This window comes from Microcaecilia unicolor, chromosome 6 (assembly GCF_901765095.1).
Source record: "Microcaecilia unicolor chromosome 6, aMicUni1.1, whole genome shotgun sequence".
Lineage (NCBI taxonomy): Eukaryota > Metazoa > Chordata > Amphibia > Gymnophiona > Siphonopidae > Microcaecilia > Microcaecilia unicolor.
This window is the reverse complement of record NC_044036.1, coordinates 290,460,575-290,474,041: the sequence shown is the minus strand read 5'-3', so window position 1 is coordinate 290,474,041 and position 13,467 is coordinate 290,460,575. Positions and strand designations below refer to the sequence as shown.

General features: G+C 51.7%; 1 protein-coding gene across 5 annotated transcripts in view; it reads left to right on the top strand.

Annotated features, from left to right (window-relative positions):
- NUP214 (nucleoporin 214) overlaps positions 1-13,467 on the top strand; it is a 165,262-nt gene that overhangs the window by 1,791 nt on the left and 150,004 nt on the right. The window lies entirely within an intron of this gene.

The window sequence follows — 13,467 nt, the reverse complement described above, 5'->3', positions numbered from 1 at the left end:
GATGGAGGAGAGGGCAGGAGAAATGCTGGACATGGATGGAGGTGAGGGAAGACAGGAAGGAGATGCACATGGATGGGTGGAGGGGAAGGAAGAAAGAAGGAGATGCATACTGACGGAGATGAGGGAATGGGAAAAGAGGAGAAAAACTGCACATGGTTGGAGAAAATAGGCAAAAGCTGGATCCACTCTATACCTCCTCCAGTCAAGGCCAAGGAGGACCCAGCTTTTACCTATGGATGTAGGGCAAGAAATGAAGAAGAAAGGAGGAAAGTAAAGAAATAAATGTAAAGGAAGCCCTAGAAGTGGAGTTAAGGGAGCAGATAGAGAGCAGCAGAATCAGAGACTAGGACCAACATGATCAGAAAAACAGTCACTAAGACAAAGATAGAAAAAAATAATTTTATTTTCATTTTAGTGTTTGAAATATGTCCAATTTGAGAATTTACATCTACTGTCTTATTTTGCAATGTATAGCAATGTTCTGTTTTTCTGGTATTGTGCTGCATGCAGAATCTGTATGCTAATTTGGTTTGTGTCCTCTTGGATATATATACTGGAGCTGTAACAGCTTACAGAAATTATAATGAAAAAAACCCAATTTATTTTTCTTCTGTACTGGTGTAATATTTCAACGATTACTATATGCGCAATGGCTGGTAAAAGGGTGTAGCTAAATGTGCCAACATTGTCCAGTTCAGCACACTATTAGCAGCCAAGTTCATACAAAGTTAATTATGTTCAGTGGAAAATAAATCTGTTGGCTCAGGTTGCTTGCTATCTGAATATTCAATCACTGTTTCATTATTGCTACCTAATATTACATATTAAGGGGATTTGTTTTAATTCATTTATCTAGTATAGCATTTTTCATGTTTGAATTAGTTTTTGTATACAAGTTTTGCTTGATTTGTCTTTATTTGAAATAAAAGAAAATGTTTAAAACATATCTTTTCAACATGGGGGTGGGACTGGGGGGGCCCCAGAGAACTGGTCTGCACAGGGCCCCGCAGTTGCTAAGATCGGCCCTGCCCCAGATCAATCCAGAGATTTGTGGGTTATATTTCTCCAGCAGCAGGTGGAGAGAGAGAGAACTCAAGAGGTTTGCTATATGTGGTCATGTGCACCCAGCTTAACCTCAGTATTCTTTCTGTCTAGCAGTGATCTGGCTCCTATCCCGTTCCCACGGGTGCTGTTGAGCCTGAATTGGGTTTGAGGCTATCTTTGTGGTATTTTGGGGGGCCTACCTGGTGGTGCCAGGTCCCTCCCCCCTGCTGCTCCTCTCCCTATCTCCGTGGGCCGTGTGGTTTTGGTCTGCTTGCTCCAGCTTCTCTCCTGACTCTGTTTCTCAGGTACCAAAAAAAAAAAGGGGGGTTTCGCTGTGGAGCAGGGTTTTAAAAAAATTCTAACAAAGGGCCAACCGCAGGAGCACTGTGTCGAGAACAAACCAGCAGAGTGGGGAGGGGGGGTGGGCTTGGTTTTAGCCAGCCATTTAAGGAGAAAGCATGTCGGTGCTGTTGGAATCAGTAAAGTGCTGCTCCCAGTGTGGAGGCCAGAGAGCAGCATCTGGGGAGCTGCAAGGTATGCTTGTGGTCAGGTTTGCAGCATCGAGGTTATGCAGTGAGAACAGCGGTGGCAGAAAGTGCTGAATCACCCGAGCTATTTTGGCGGGAACTCCGACCATAGTGTTGTCTCGCGCTCCTGCGGGCGCCATATTTTCCCCTCATAATGTAGATTTTACCGCGGCGCAGGAGCACAGCTGGGGCAGTTTCCCGAGTCATGTCTTGTGGAGGTGGGAACTTCAGGGGACCGGACAGAAGCCGATGCTGTCCTGTTTTCCTATAATTTTTTCTTTTAATGCACAAAGCTTTTTACTGAGGCACACAAGGGAGCCTCAAGTCCCTTCTGGGTTGCTATGCCCCCAGGGGCCCCTGGGCATCCTCCCTCTGCTGTTGCCTAAGACACCACGGGTGGAAGCCCCACGGGTCACAGACGACAGTTTTGAGCCCTCTGACAAAGTAGGTCCACCTGTCGGGGACTTCCTTCAGGCGCCCTCGGATGCGCTTGAGGAGGGGGAATTACTGCAGGAGGAGGAGAATGACCCCGCGGCGCACCTGTTCCAGAACATAAGAGTAGCCATACTGGGTCAGACCAACGGTCCATCTAGACCAGTATCCTGTTTTCCAAACAGTGGCCAAAAGCCAGGTCACAAGTACCTGGCAGAAAATCAAATCATGGCAACAGATAAGCTGCTGTTACCACATCCTCCGGCAAAGAGTTCCAGAGCTTAAATATTCGTTGAGTAAAAAATATTTCCTTTTATTTGTTCTAAAAGTATTTCCATGTAACTTCCTTGAGTGTTCCCTAGTCTTTGTACTTTTGGAACAAGTAAAAAATTGATTTACTTCTACTCATTCTACACCCTTATTGTCCAGGCACCGGAGATATTGAACATTTCCCCCTCGGACACAGCACCCGCAGCGTCTTCTACCCCTTCCATTATGTCAGGGACCTAGACTCCCTCGAAGTTCTTCCATATTCATGAGGCCATGAAGGTCCTCATTTCAGCAGTGGGATGCGCCAGTTGCCGACCTTTGAGTGGCGTGGACTATGGCACGCCTTTACCCCCTATGTTTGGAGGACTTGGAATCCCTGTGGATGCTGACGGTGGACTCCTTGATTACGGTGGTCACAAAAAAGACTACTTTGCCAGTGGAAGGGGGTACGGCTCTTAAGGAACCACGGGATCGTAAGCTGGAGTCTTCCCTTAAGATGGCATTTGAGGTGGCGATCTTATACCTCCAGGCATCGATATGCGGGTCTTATATGCACATGCTTGTCTCTCGTTGGTCCAGAGGGCGTCCTCTGTGGATGAGCTAGTTTATGCCCTGCTGGCCTTGGAATCTGGCCTGGCGGACCTGCTTTACAATATTCTTTAGGCATCAGCCAAGGAGATTTCCCTGGCGGTGACGGCCCGTAAATGGATTTGGTTGAGGCATTGGGCACCAGATGTAGCCTCCAAGTCTTGTTTGGCTTGGTTGCCCTTTTGAGGTAAACTCCTCTTTGAGGAAGACCTAAAGAAGATTAAGGCTCTGAGGGGCTCTGAAGGCCATCATCTGCTGGAGAAAAGGAGTAGGGCGAGGTTCTGCTTGGGGCTGCCCTGTTCCCGTTTCAGGGAAACCAAGTGTTATAGGCTGGGTTGGTCGGGATCCTTTCAGAAGCCTCGTTTCCAACAGATATTACAGCCCTTTTGGGGTGACTGACGCCCCGCAGTGTTTGTCCCCTGGGGGCAGCCTGCCGCCAGAGGTGCCTAGTGATGGAGCCCTGGTCCATCCCCTGCCGATCATCGGGGGATGGCTGTCCCAGTTTTGAGGGGCGTGGGCCAGGGTCACTTCAGACAAATGGGTCTTGGATGTCATCAGGACGGCTACAAGCTCGAGCTTGGCAGATTTTTTTCTTGGAGTCACCTTGCAAGGCTACCACCACAGTGGCAGCGGTGCGAGAGACTCTTCAACAAGCTGCTACAGCTGGGAGCGGTGCGGCTAATTTCTCCAGCAGAGACTGGCCATGAACGCTACTCCATTTACTTTGTGGTGCCCAAGAAGGGTGGGTCCCTCTACCATGTACTCTACCTCAAGTCTGTAAACAAAGCACTGTGAGTGTGTCACTTTCATATGGAGATAGTAGCTGTGCTGGTCAGCAGGCAGGCAAGAGTTGCACGCCGGTGCAAGGAAAAGTGAGGTCCTAGCCTAGAGGGGCTATGGACAGCCAACGAACCCCAGACAACTTCACCTGACTGACCGCCGTTCCCCAGGAGTTGAGCCCCCAGGTGCGGACAGCTGATAGAATTTACTCCACACAAGTAAATGCACCAACGCTGATGGAAAGTTCTTAGGCAAGACACTCAGACAAGCACTGCAGCTGGAAGCTTGGAACAAGTTAACAACTAGGCAGACTTACCGCAAGGGCAGTTCTCAGTCCCCAGGAAGGCACTAGTTGCAAGGAGGTTCTGTAGTCTGGCAGGCCCACACGGCAGTAAAGTTCTGAGACTTCAGACAGGAGATCTCCGATGAGATTCTGTATCCATAAACAGGCAGTCTCATCTGAGAAGGTAAATAACCTTAGGCAGGAACTTGTAGCAGGTAGTGTTAGCAAAGAAGTTCTGTAGCTTTAAGCAGGAGCCACAGCAAGGAAACAATGTGACTTTAGTCAAAAACTCATGGTAAAGAAGTTCTGTAACTTTAGGCAAGAACTTACTGCTGGTAAATCTGTAACTCCAAACAAACAGTCTCGGCATGGAAGTTCTGTAGCTTTAAACAAGAGCCATAGCAAGGAAACACTGTGACTTCAATCAAACACTCAGGGAAAGAAGTTCTTCAGCTTTAAGCAGGAACATGCTGCTGGTAAATCTGTAGCTTCAAACAGGCAGTTTCAGCAAGGAAATTTTGTGGTTTAAGCAGAGCCTCAGCAAGGAAATTCTGTGACTTCAGTCAAACACTTACGGCAAGAAGTTCTGTAGCTTAGGCAGGAACACACTGCTGGTAAATAGCAAGAAGTTGTGTAGCTTCCACAGGAGCTCACAGCAGCTTCTGGAGACTCTCAGAGAAACGAGGAAACCAAGCCATTGCTAAAGGTCCGATTGTCCTGAGTCAGGGGAATTTAAAGGGGCGGGCTAGCAGTAGAGGCATGACCAAGCAGATGCACTGGAGGAAAGCAGATGACATCAGTCGCTCAAGTGCGCATCCTCTTCCCTCAGAGCCGTGCTTGGGAAGCTGTGTGATGCCAGATGCCCTGCCCACGTGCAGCCCCAGCACTTCCAGGTAAGGAACACAACAGAGACCTTACACTCCGACATCACTGCGGTTCAGCCAGGAGAGTTCTTAACTGCTCTCGACCTCAAATAGGGATGGCCGTCTCGCCAGCATTTTCTGTGCTTTGCGGTGTTGGGTCGACATTTTCAGTTCCAAACCATGCCCTGTGTCTTGGCAACAGCGCCGCAGACCTTCTCCAAGATCATGGTGATCATAGCAGTGTTCTTGCAGAAACAGGGCATTCCTCCACGACCCTCCAGACCGGTCAAGACGCGTGGGTTATGTCCTCCTACCAGCAGAGGGAGACTGAGAAACACTGAGCTTTTGAATACTGTATATATAACCTGTGCAGTACATCCACTAGCCAGTATTTTCTCAGTCTCAGCAGAGGTAGATGGACAGCCTGTGCAGTCTTCAATAGTCCGGTGAGGTAGCTGGATTATACGGTTAGGGGATTTATTCTCTGATTGCCAAATTTAATGTGTTCTGACTATTCCCTGTAAGTGGTTTAAAAAAAAAAAAAAAAAATTAAGTGCTTCGGGGCCCTGGGTCCGGTGGGGCCCAGTTTTTCCCCCCTGGGGTGTCACACCTGTGTTCAGGTCCCTCCCCCTGTGCTGCTCTCTTTGGAGACTCTGGCAGCTTTGTGCCTCGGCTGCTTTTCTAATATTGTAGCCTTGAGAGCCCCTCACTCCTCAGCTGCCAAAAATTTGGGTGATGTCTCTTTAAGAGCTATCTGAAGCTTTTCCTTCATAGGAACGGACGGCAGGTTCGTTCACTGTTAGTAGCGAGTGAGAGCATTGCGAGTGCCTGTGCTGGGGAAGCGGTGAGTGAGAGATTTCTTTTGGCGCCGCTTTGCACAGCGTGTTGGGAGCTTCGGGGTCATGGCAGGCAAACTCCTTCGCTGTCGCGCGTGCTCGCGCCGGGGAGTAGAAGCTCCGGGGGGGTCAGTGCCGGTTGTGCGGCGACCCGAAGCAGGCCTCGCCGATGGCGGCACCCCCGGTATTGAGTGCGGAAGTCCCAGCGAGTGCGGGGGTGTCGGGGGCGGCAGGAGCATCGGCAGGGACGATTTCGGCGAATTTAGTTTTGGCGGGAACGTCCGCCATTTTGGATTCCGCGCGTCCCGCGGAATCAGCTGTTTTTGGCCCTGCTACTCCCGGATCGGTACAGAAGGGGGTGCCTGAGGGTACAGGAGGCGTTTGTTTTCCTCCGGATTTTGTATGGACCCTCTATCAAGCTTGGAAAGCAGGACCCACACCTTTAGGGGAGGGGCCTAGTGCGGCAGTGCCTAAGAGGCCTCGTTTTGAGTGGGACGAAGAGGAGGGATTCTCTCCTGTAGGATCCGAAGGTGCTTTTAGTGATGTAGGGGACCCTGAGGGATTTGAGGGTTCTCAGGATCCGGAGTTGGTGGTCCCTGGGGAGGACCCCTCCGTAGTGCGGATTTTTCACAGGGAGGAGCTTGCGGAGCTCATTGAGCAGGTCTCTTCTACCCTTAAGTTTGAGCAGCCGGAGGCGTCTTTGGGGGAGGCTAGACAGGTGGACCCCTTGGTTAAGGGGATTCAGCGGCAGGCTAAGTCTTTTCCCATGAATAAGGACATCCGGGATATGGTGTTTCAAGAGTGGCATTCGCCGGATTCTCCCTGTAAAGTGTCTAAAGCAATGGCTAGATTGTATCCGCTCCCACAGGAAGATAGAGATTCCTTTAAGGCACCCACAGTAGATGCGGTGGTGACAGCAGTTACAAAAGCCACGGCTATTCCGGTGGACGGGGGGACTGCTCTCCGGGATCCCCAGGATAGGAGGCTTGAGGCCTTCCTCAAGCGGAGTTTCGATTTGTCGGCCCTGGCCCTGCAGGCCTCGGTTTGTGGGGGGCTGGTTGCGCGGGCGTGTTTCCGCTGGGCCGAGAAGCTGCTTGATGATTCGGTGGAGGTTGGGACCTCCGGGGTACAGGAATTAGCCAAATTGGAAATGGGATCGTCCTTTTTGTCGGATGCGCTTTATGATTTGCTCCGTGCCTCGGCCAAGAATATGGCTATGCTGGTGGGGGCACGTAGGGCACTGTGGTTGCGAGGTTGGGTCGCAGATGCGGCTTCCAAAGCCAAGCTTTGTTCGCTTCCTTTTAAGGGGTCCATGCTTTTTGGTGAGGATTTGGATAAGTTGGTGCGTGGACTCAGTGATGCCAAGGCCCCTCGTCTTCCGGATTTTCGTCCTAAGGCGGCTTCCAGGGGTATTTCCTCCCGAGGTCGGTTTAAGGAGGCTCGCCGGTATAGGCCCGGGAGGACTAGTGGCTCCTTTAGAGGTCGGTTCTTTCAGCGCACTCAGTCCTTTCGGGGCAATCGGCGCGGCGGGCGTGATTTTCCCGCAGGAGGACAGGTGTCGGGGCGTAGTTCGCAATGAAGGTGTGCGGGCTCAGGCTCTGGTTCGGGTAGGGGCTCGGCTGAGTCTGTTTTACCAGGACTGGGTCCAAATCACTGCGGATCAATGGGTTCTCGAGGTGGTGCGAGACGGATACGCTCTGGAGTTCGACGGCTCGCCTCCCGAAAGGTTTCTGGAGTCTCCTTGTCATTCGAGGCTCAAGCGAAAAGCGGTACGGGACACTGGCGCGTTTGATCAGTCTGGGGGCGGTGGTCCCTGTTCCCCCCGCTCAGCGTCGCTTGGGCTGCTATTCAATTTATTTTGTGGTCCCAAAGAAGGAGGACGCCTTTCGGCCTATCCTAGATCTGAAGGCGGTCAATGCAGCTCTAAGAGTCCCCTCTTTTCGCATGGAGACATTGAGGTCGGTCATTGTCGCGGTGCAGGAAGGGGAGTTTCTCACGTCTTTGGATTGGACGGAGGCTTATCTGCACATTCCCATTCGGGCCACTCATCAGCGATTTCTGCGCTTTGCGGTTTTAGGAAAGCATTTTCAGTTTTGTGCTCTGCCTTTCGGATTAGCAACGGCCCCTCGAACATTTTCCAAGATCATGGTTGTAGTGGCGGCGGCCTTGCGGAAGCAGGGTATTCTGGTACACCCGTACCTGGACGATTGGTTGATTCGGGCCAAGTCCCAGTCGGAGAGCGAGGTGTCTACTGCTCGGTGGTGCAGTTTCTTCAGTCTCTGGGCTGGGTAGTGAACTTCGCCAAGAGTCACCTGGTGCCGTCACAGTCGCTGGAATATCTGGGGTTTCTTTTCGACACCAGGAACGGTCGAGTCTTCCTGCCGGGCCCTCGGATTCGTAAGTTGCAGGATCAGATTCGTCTGTTCCTGTCGGAGGCGGCTCCGACGGCCCGGGAGTATCTGCAAGTTCTGGGGTTGATGGCGGCCACCATAGAAGTAGTTCCGTGGGCCCGGGCGCATATGCGGCAGTTGCAGTCAGCTCTTCTCAGTCGGTGGTCACCCCTGTCGCAGGGGATGGACGTGTGTCTTCAGCTGCCGATAAGCCCACGCCTCAGTCTCCGGTGGTGGCTAAACCCAGGAAATCTGGACAAGGGAATGCCGTTGGAGGCTCCACAGTGGGTGGTCCTCGTCACAGACGCCAGTCTTCAGGGCTGGGGAGCTCATTGTCTCGGTCAGGTAGCTCAAGGTCGTTGGTCTCAGGTAGAAGCTCAGTGGTCCATCAATCGGTTGGAAACTCGGGCCATTCGGCTGGCGCTGCTGGCGTTTCAGAGTCTGCTGGTGCGGAAGGCAGTCCGGGTGTTCTGCGACAACGCCACCGCCGTGGCTTATGTCAACCGTCAGGGGGGCACAAAGAGTCAGGCGGTCGCGGAGGAGGCGGCGCTGTTGTGTCAATGGGCGGAGGTTCATCTTCTAGCGCTCTCCGCGGCACATGTGGCTGGAGTGGACAACGTGGAGGCAGACTACCTAAGCAGGCATTCTCTGGACCCAGGAGAATGGGCGCTTCAGCGGCCAGTGTTCAATCGCATTGTGTCGGTCTGGGGACTTCCCGTGATGGATCTCATGGCTACAGCCCACAATTCTCAGGTTCAGAGGTTTTTCAGTCGGCGGAGGGATCCTCGAACGGAGGGCATAGACGCGCTCCTGATGCCTTGGCCGCAGGAGTTGCTGTATGTGTTTCCGCCATGGCCGTTGGTCGGTCGAGTGATTCAGCGCATTGCTCGGCACCCCGGTCAAGTGATTTTGGTAGCCCCGAATTGGCCGCGTCGGCCGTGGTACGGAGATCTGGTTCGGTTGGCAGTAGCGGATCCTCTGCCGTTGCCAGAGGCAGGGGTGTTGTGTCAGGGACCGATAGTTATGCCGGATCCGGATCGGTTCTCGCTTACGGCCTGGCTCTTGAGAGGCACAGGTTAAGGAAGAAAGGTTTTTCGTCCAGAGTTATCGATACGATGTTGAGTTCGTGTAGGCAGTCCACTTCGTTGGCGTATGTCCGGGTCTGGAGAGTATTTGAGCATTGGTGTGTAGGTAGACAAGTTCTTCCCTTTCAAGCGTCGGTAACAGATGTCTTGGAGTTTTTGCAGGATGGTATGGACAGGGGTCTGGCCCTGTCTTCTTTGAAGGTGCAGGTGGCAGCTTTGTCGTGTTTTCGTGGGAAGATCCAGGGGAAGTCGTTAGCTTCTAGTCCGGATGTGGTGCGGTTTTTGAAGGGTGTTAAGTTACTGCGTCCGCCACGGCGGCGGATGGTACCTCCGTGGGATTTGAATCTCGTGCTGGAGGCTTTGGTGAGACCGCCGTTTGAGCCCTTGGTTTCGGTTTCGGATAAGGATCTGTCCCTAAAGACTGTGTTCTTGGTGGCTATTACTTCAGCCCGGCGGGTGTCGGAACTTCAGGCTTTGTCTTGTAGAGAACCCTTTTTGTCCTTTTCCAAGGAGAAGGTTTCGTTGCGCCCGGTGCCGTCCTTTGTGCCCAAGGTGGTGTCAGAGTTTCATGTGAATCAAGTTATTTCCTTGCCAGTTTTGGGTGATTTTGCGGGGGATGCGGAGCAGCGGCGACTGGCCAAGTTAGATGTGCGAAGAGTCTTGCGCTGTTACATTTCCAGAACTCGGCACTATAGACTGTCGGATCGCTTGTTCGTTCTCCATGGTGGTGCAAGAAAGGGCGCGGCAGCTTCCAAAGCTACTATAGCTAGATGGTTGAAGGAGTCAATTGCGTCGGCATATTTGCTGAAGGGTCGCGTGGTTCCTAAGGAATTTTCGGCTCATTCTACCAGGGGAATGGCGACCTCTTGGGCGGAGAGTAGTATGATTCCGCCGTTAGATATTTGTCGAGCGGCGGTTTGGTCGTCTTTGCATTCGTTTGTTAAACATTACAGGATTGATGTACATGCCAAGGACGAGGCAGGCTTTGGGGCTGCAGTGTTGACCTCTGGCCTTCGTGGATCCCGCCCTTAGGATGTTACTGCTTTGGTACTTCCCACGCGTCTTGACCGGTCTGGAGGGTCGTGGAGGAAGGTGAAATTAGGTCTTACCTGCTAATTTTCTTTCCTCTAGACCCTCCAGACCGGTCAAGGCCCGCCCTGTCTGTACTTTAGGCCAGGAGGTTTGTTTTAGTCTGGTCTTTCTGTTGTTCTATCTTGGCAGCTGTTGAGTGTGATTTCTATGGTTTCAGACTTTTGTTGTTATGAGTCTGGTTAGGTGTGACTGTGTTTGAGAGTCCACCTGTGGAAGCACACACAATAAAAAGGGCACAATGAAAGAGATGAAGAAAGTGTCCAGTTGGCAGTGACCACGTACAGGGTAGTTAGTTGTAGTTGGTGTTTTGGTTTTCTCTGCTTTGTCAGGGTTATACTGGCTAGTGGATGTACTGCACAGGTTATATATACAGTATTCAAAAGCTCAGTGTTTCTCAGTCTCCCTCTGCTGGTAGGAGGACATAACCCACGCGTCTTGACCGGTCTGGAGGGTCTAGAGGAAAGAAAATTAGCAGGTAAGACCTAATTTCACCTTCAGGTGTATCCGTATTTGGACGATTGGCTGATTCACACATCATCCTGTGAGGAGAACTTGCACATGACCGACAGGGTGATCTGTTTGCTGCGATCCCTCGGCACGGTGGTCAATATGAGGAAATGCCACCTAACTCTGTCACAGTCTCTAGAATACCTGGGGGTACTTTTTGACAGGTGAGCAGTGTGAATCTGCTGGAGGCCTGCAGCCTTCACCTTCAGGGTCAGATAGCCAACATACTGCAAAAACCTGCCCCAGGACATGGGACTATGTTCAGGTGTTGGATTCGATGGCAGCGACGGAGGTTGTACTGTGGTCCAAGAGCCATATATGGTCCCCGCAATTGTCCCTGCTCAGCTGTTGATCTCTTCTGTTGGAGGATTACATGGTTCGAATTCCTTGGTCTCCACGCGCACAGTTTGCCATGCCCTGGTGGTTGCTCCCGGAAATCTGCAGAGGGGGATGCCTCTGGTGACACTGGAATGAATTGTGACCACAGATGCCAGCCTGTCTGGATGGGGGGCTCACTGTCTTGGAAGGACAACCCAGGGAACTTGGTCCCTGGTGGAGTCAACCGTCTGGAATTGCAAGTGATTCATGTGGCTCTGCGTGACTTTGAGCCTCTCATTCTGGGACAGTCAGTATGTTTATATCGGACAACGCAACGGCAGTCACATATGTCAACAGGCAGGGTTGGGGGGGCAGCTGAAGCTCTCTGCTTGTGAAGAAAGCATCGCTTCTGGGTGGAGGAACACCTGTCCCGTCTGTCGGTAGCACACATTGCGGGAGGCTTAAACGTGCAGCGGACTTCCTCAGCTGGATCCGGGGGAGTGGGAGCTTTCTCAGCAAGCATTTGATCAGATCACGGTGCGCTGGGGGTTCCAGTGATAGATCTGATGGCGAGCAGATCCAGCACTAAGGTGGCTTACTTCTTCAGCAGAGGCAGAGAATTAGAGTCCAGAGGGATCGATGCACTTCTTCAGCCATGGCCCGGGTCTCTCCTCTATGTGTTCCCTCCATGGCCCGTGGTGGGGCGTATGGTGGGTCGTATTGCGAGGCACCCGGGTCTGGTGATTCTGGTAGCTCCAGACTGGCTCAGACGGCCATAATACGCAGACCTCATCTGGTTGCTGATCAACTGGCCTCTGCGCCTTTCAGCCCGCAGCAGCCTTCTGTTTCAGGGACCAATCATCATGGAGGATCCCTTTCCCTTTGGGCTTACAGCCTGGCTTTTGAGAGGGCGCACTTGAGAAAAAAGTGTTACCCCGATAGGGTGATGGCTGCGATGTTGCAGGCACGGAAGTACTCTAATTCCACTGCTTACACACGAGTGTGGCGCACCTTTAAGTATTGGTTCTCCTCGTTGGGAATATCAGCGGAGGCGGCCTCGGTAATTTTGATCCTTGCCTTTTAGCAGGAAGGCCTCGATAAGTCTCTCTCCTTGAGCTCTTTGAAAGTGCAGGTGGCGGCCCTGGCCTGCTATCACAGCCACATTCACAGTTCTTCCCTGGCTACACATCAGGATGTAGTGCTCTTTCTCCAGGAAGTGAACCATCTGTGGCTTGGAACTTCAGTCTGGTGTTGCGGGCCATGCAAAGGTCTTCGTTTGAGCCCTTGCATTGTTTGTCTTTGAAAGATCTTTCTTTGAAGACGGGGTTCTTGGTGGCCATTGCCTCAGTGAGGCTAGTGTCAGAGTTTCCTTCAGGTTCTGTCCTGCAGGGATCCCTTCCTCTGTTTCACGGAGGCGGGGGTCTGCATTTGAACAGTTCTGTACTTTTTGCCCAAGTTAGTGTTGTGTTTTTTTATCTCAACCAGACTCTGGTGTTACTGGCTTTTCGCCGGGAGGATTACCCAGCAGTCTTCCGAGCCCTGTGCTGTCTGGATGTGAGGCGCATTCTTATACGGTATTTGGAGGCCACGAATGGCTTTTGTCGTTCTGATCATCTTTTTGTGCTATTTACAGGATGCAATAAAGGGGCTATGGCCTCGAAGAGCACTGTGGCCCGATGGTGTCGGGAGGTGATCATTTCAGCCTACCTCGTCACGGGGAAGTTGCCCCACCCCCACCCCCTTCAGATGCGGGCACATTCTGCTAGAGCTCAGGCTACTTTGTTTGCGGAGTCTCGTTTGATTTTGTTGGAAGACATTTGCAGGGCTGCGACGGGGGCTTCTGTTCATATGTTTGCTAAGTATTATTATTTTTTTTTTTTTGTTACATTTGTACCCCGCGCTTTCCCACTCATGGCAGGCTCAATGCGGCTTATTACCGAATAGATGTAGCAGCCCGCCAAGACGCTGCCTTCGGCGTATCAGTCCTGGCTTCTGGAGTAGCACTGTCCCGCCCTACTTGCTTTGGTACATCCCACAAGTCTCTGGATTGATCTGTGGGGTGCTATAGAAGGTAAAATTAGTCCTTACCTGATATTTTCTTTTTAGTTCTAACAGATCAATCCAGAGGCCTGCACTTAATTTTGTAATCTGCAGAATGTTTTGAGTTGTGCAGTTTCTTATTCCAGACAGGTTCCTTCGTTTGGTCTGTTACAAAAACAACCAACATCTTATGTGTCTGCGTCTGTGCCATAATGTTCTTGTGCGGCTTGGAGAGGCAGGAGTGTGCCTTTTTCGGGTACGTGAATTTCTTTACACAGCTTTGGTATCGTTCATACTGAGGTTAAGCTGGCTGCACATGACCACAAATAGCAAACCTTGGAGTTCTCTCTTATCTCGAACTGCTGGTAGAGGGACATAACCCACAAGTCTCTGGATTGATCTGTTGGGACTA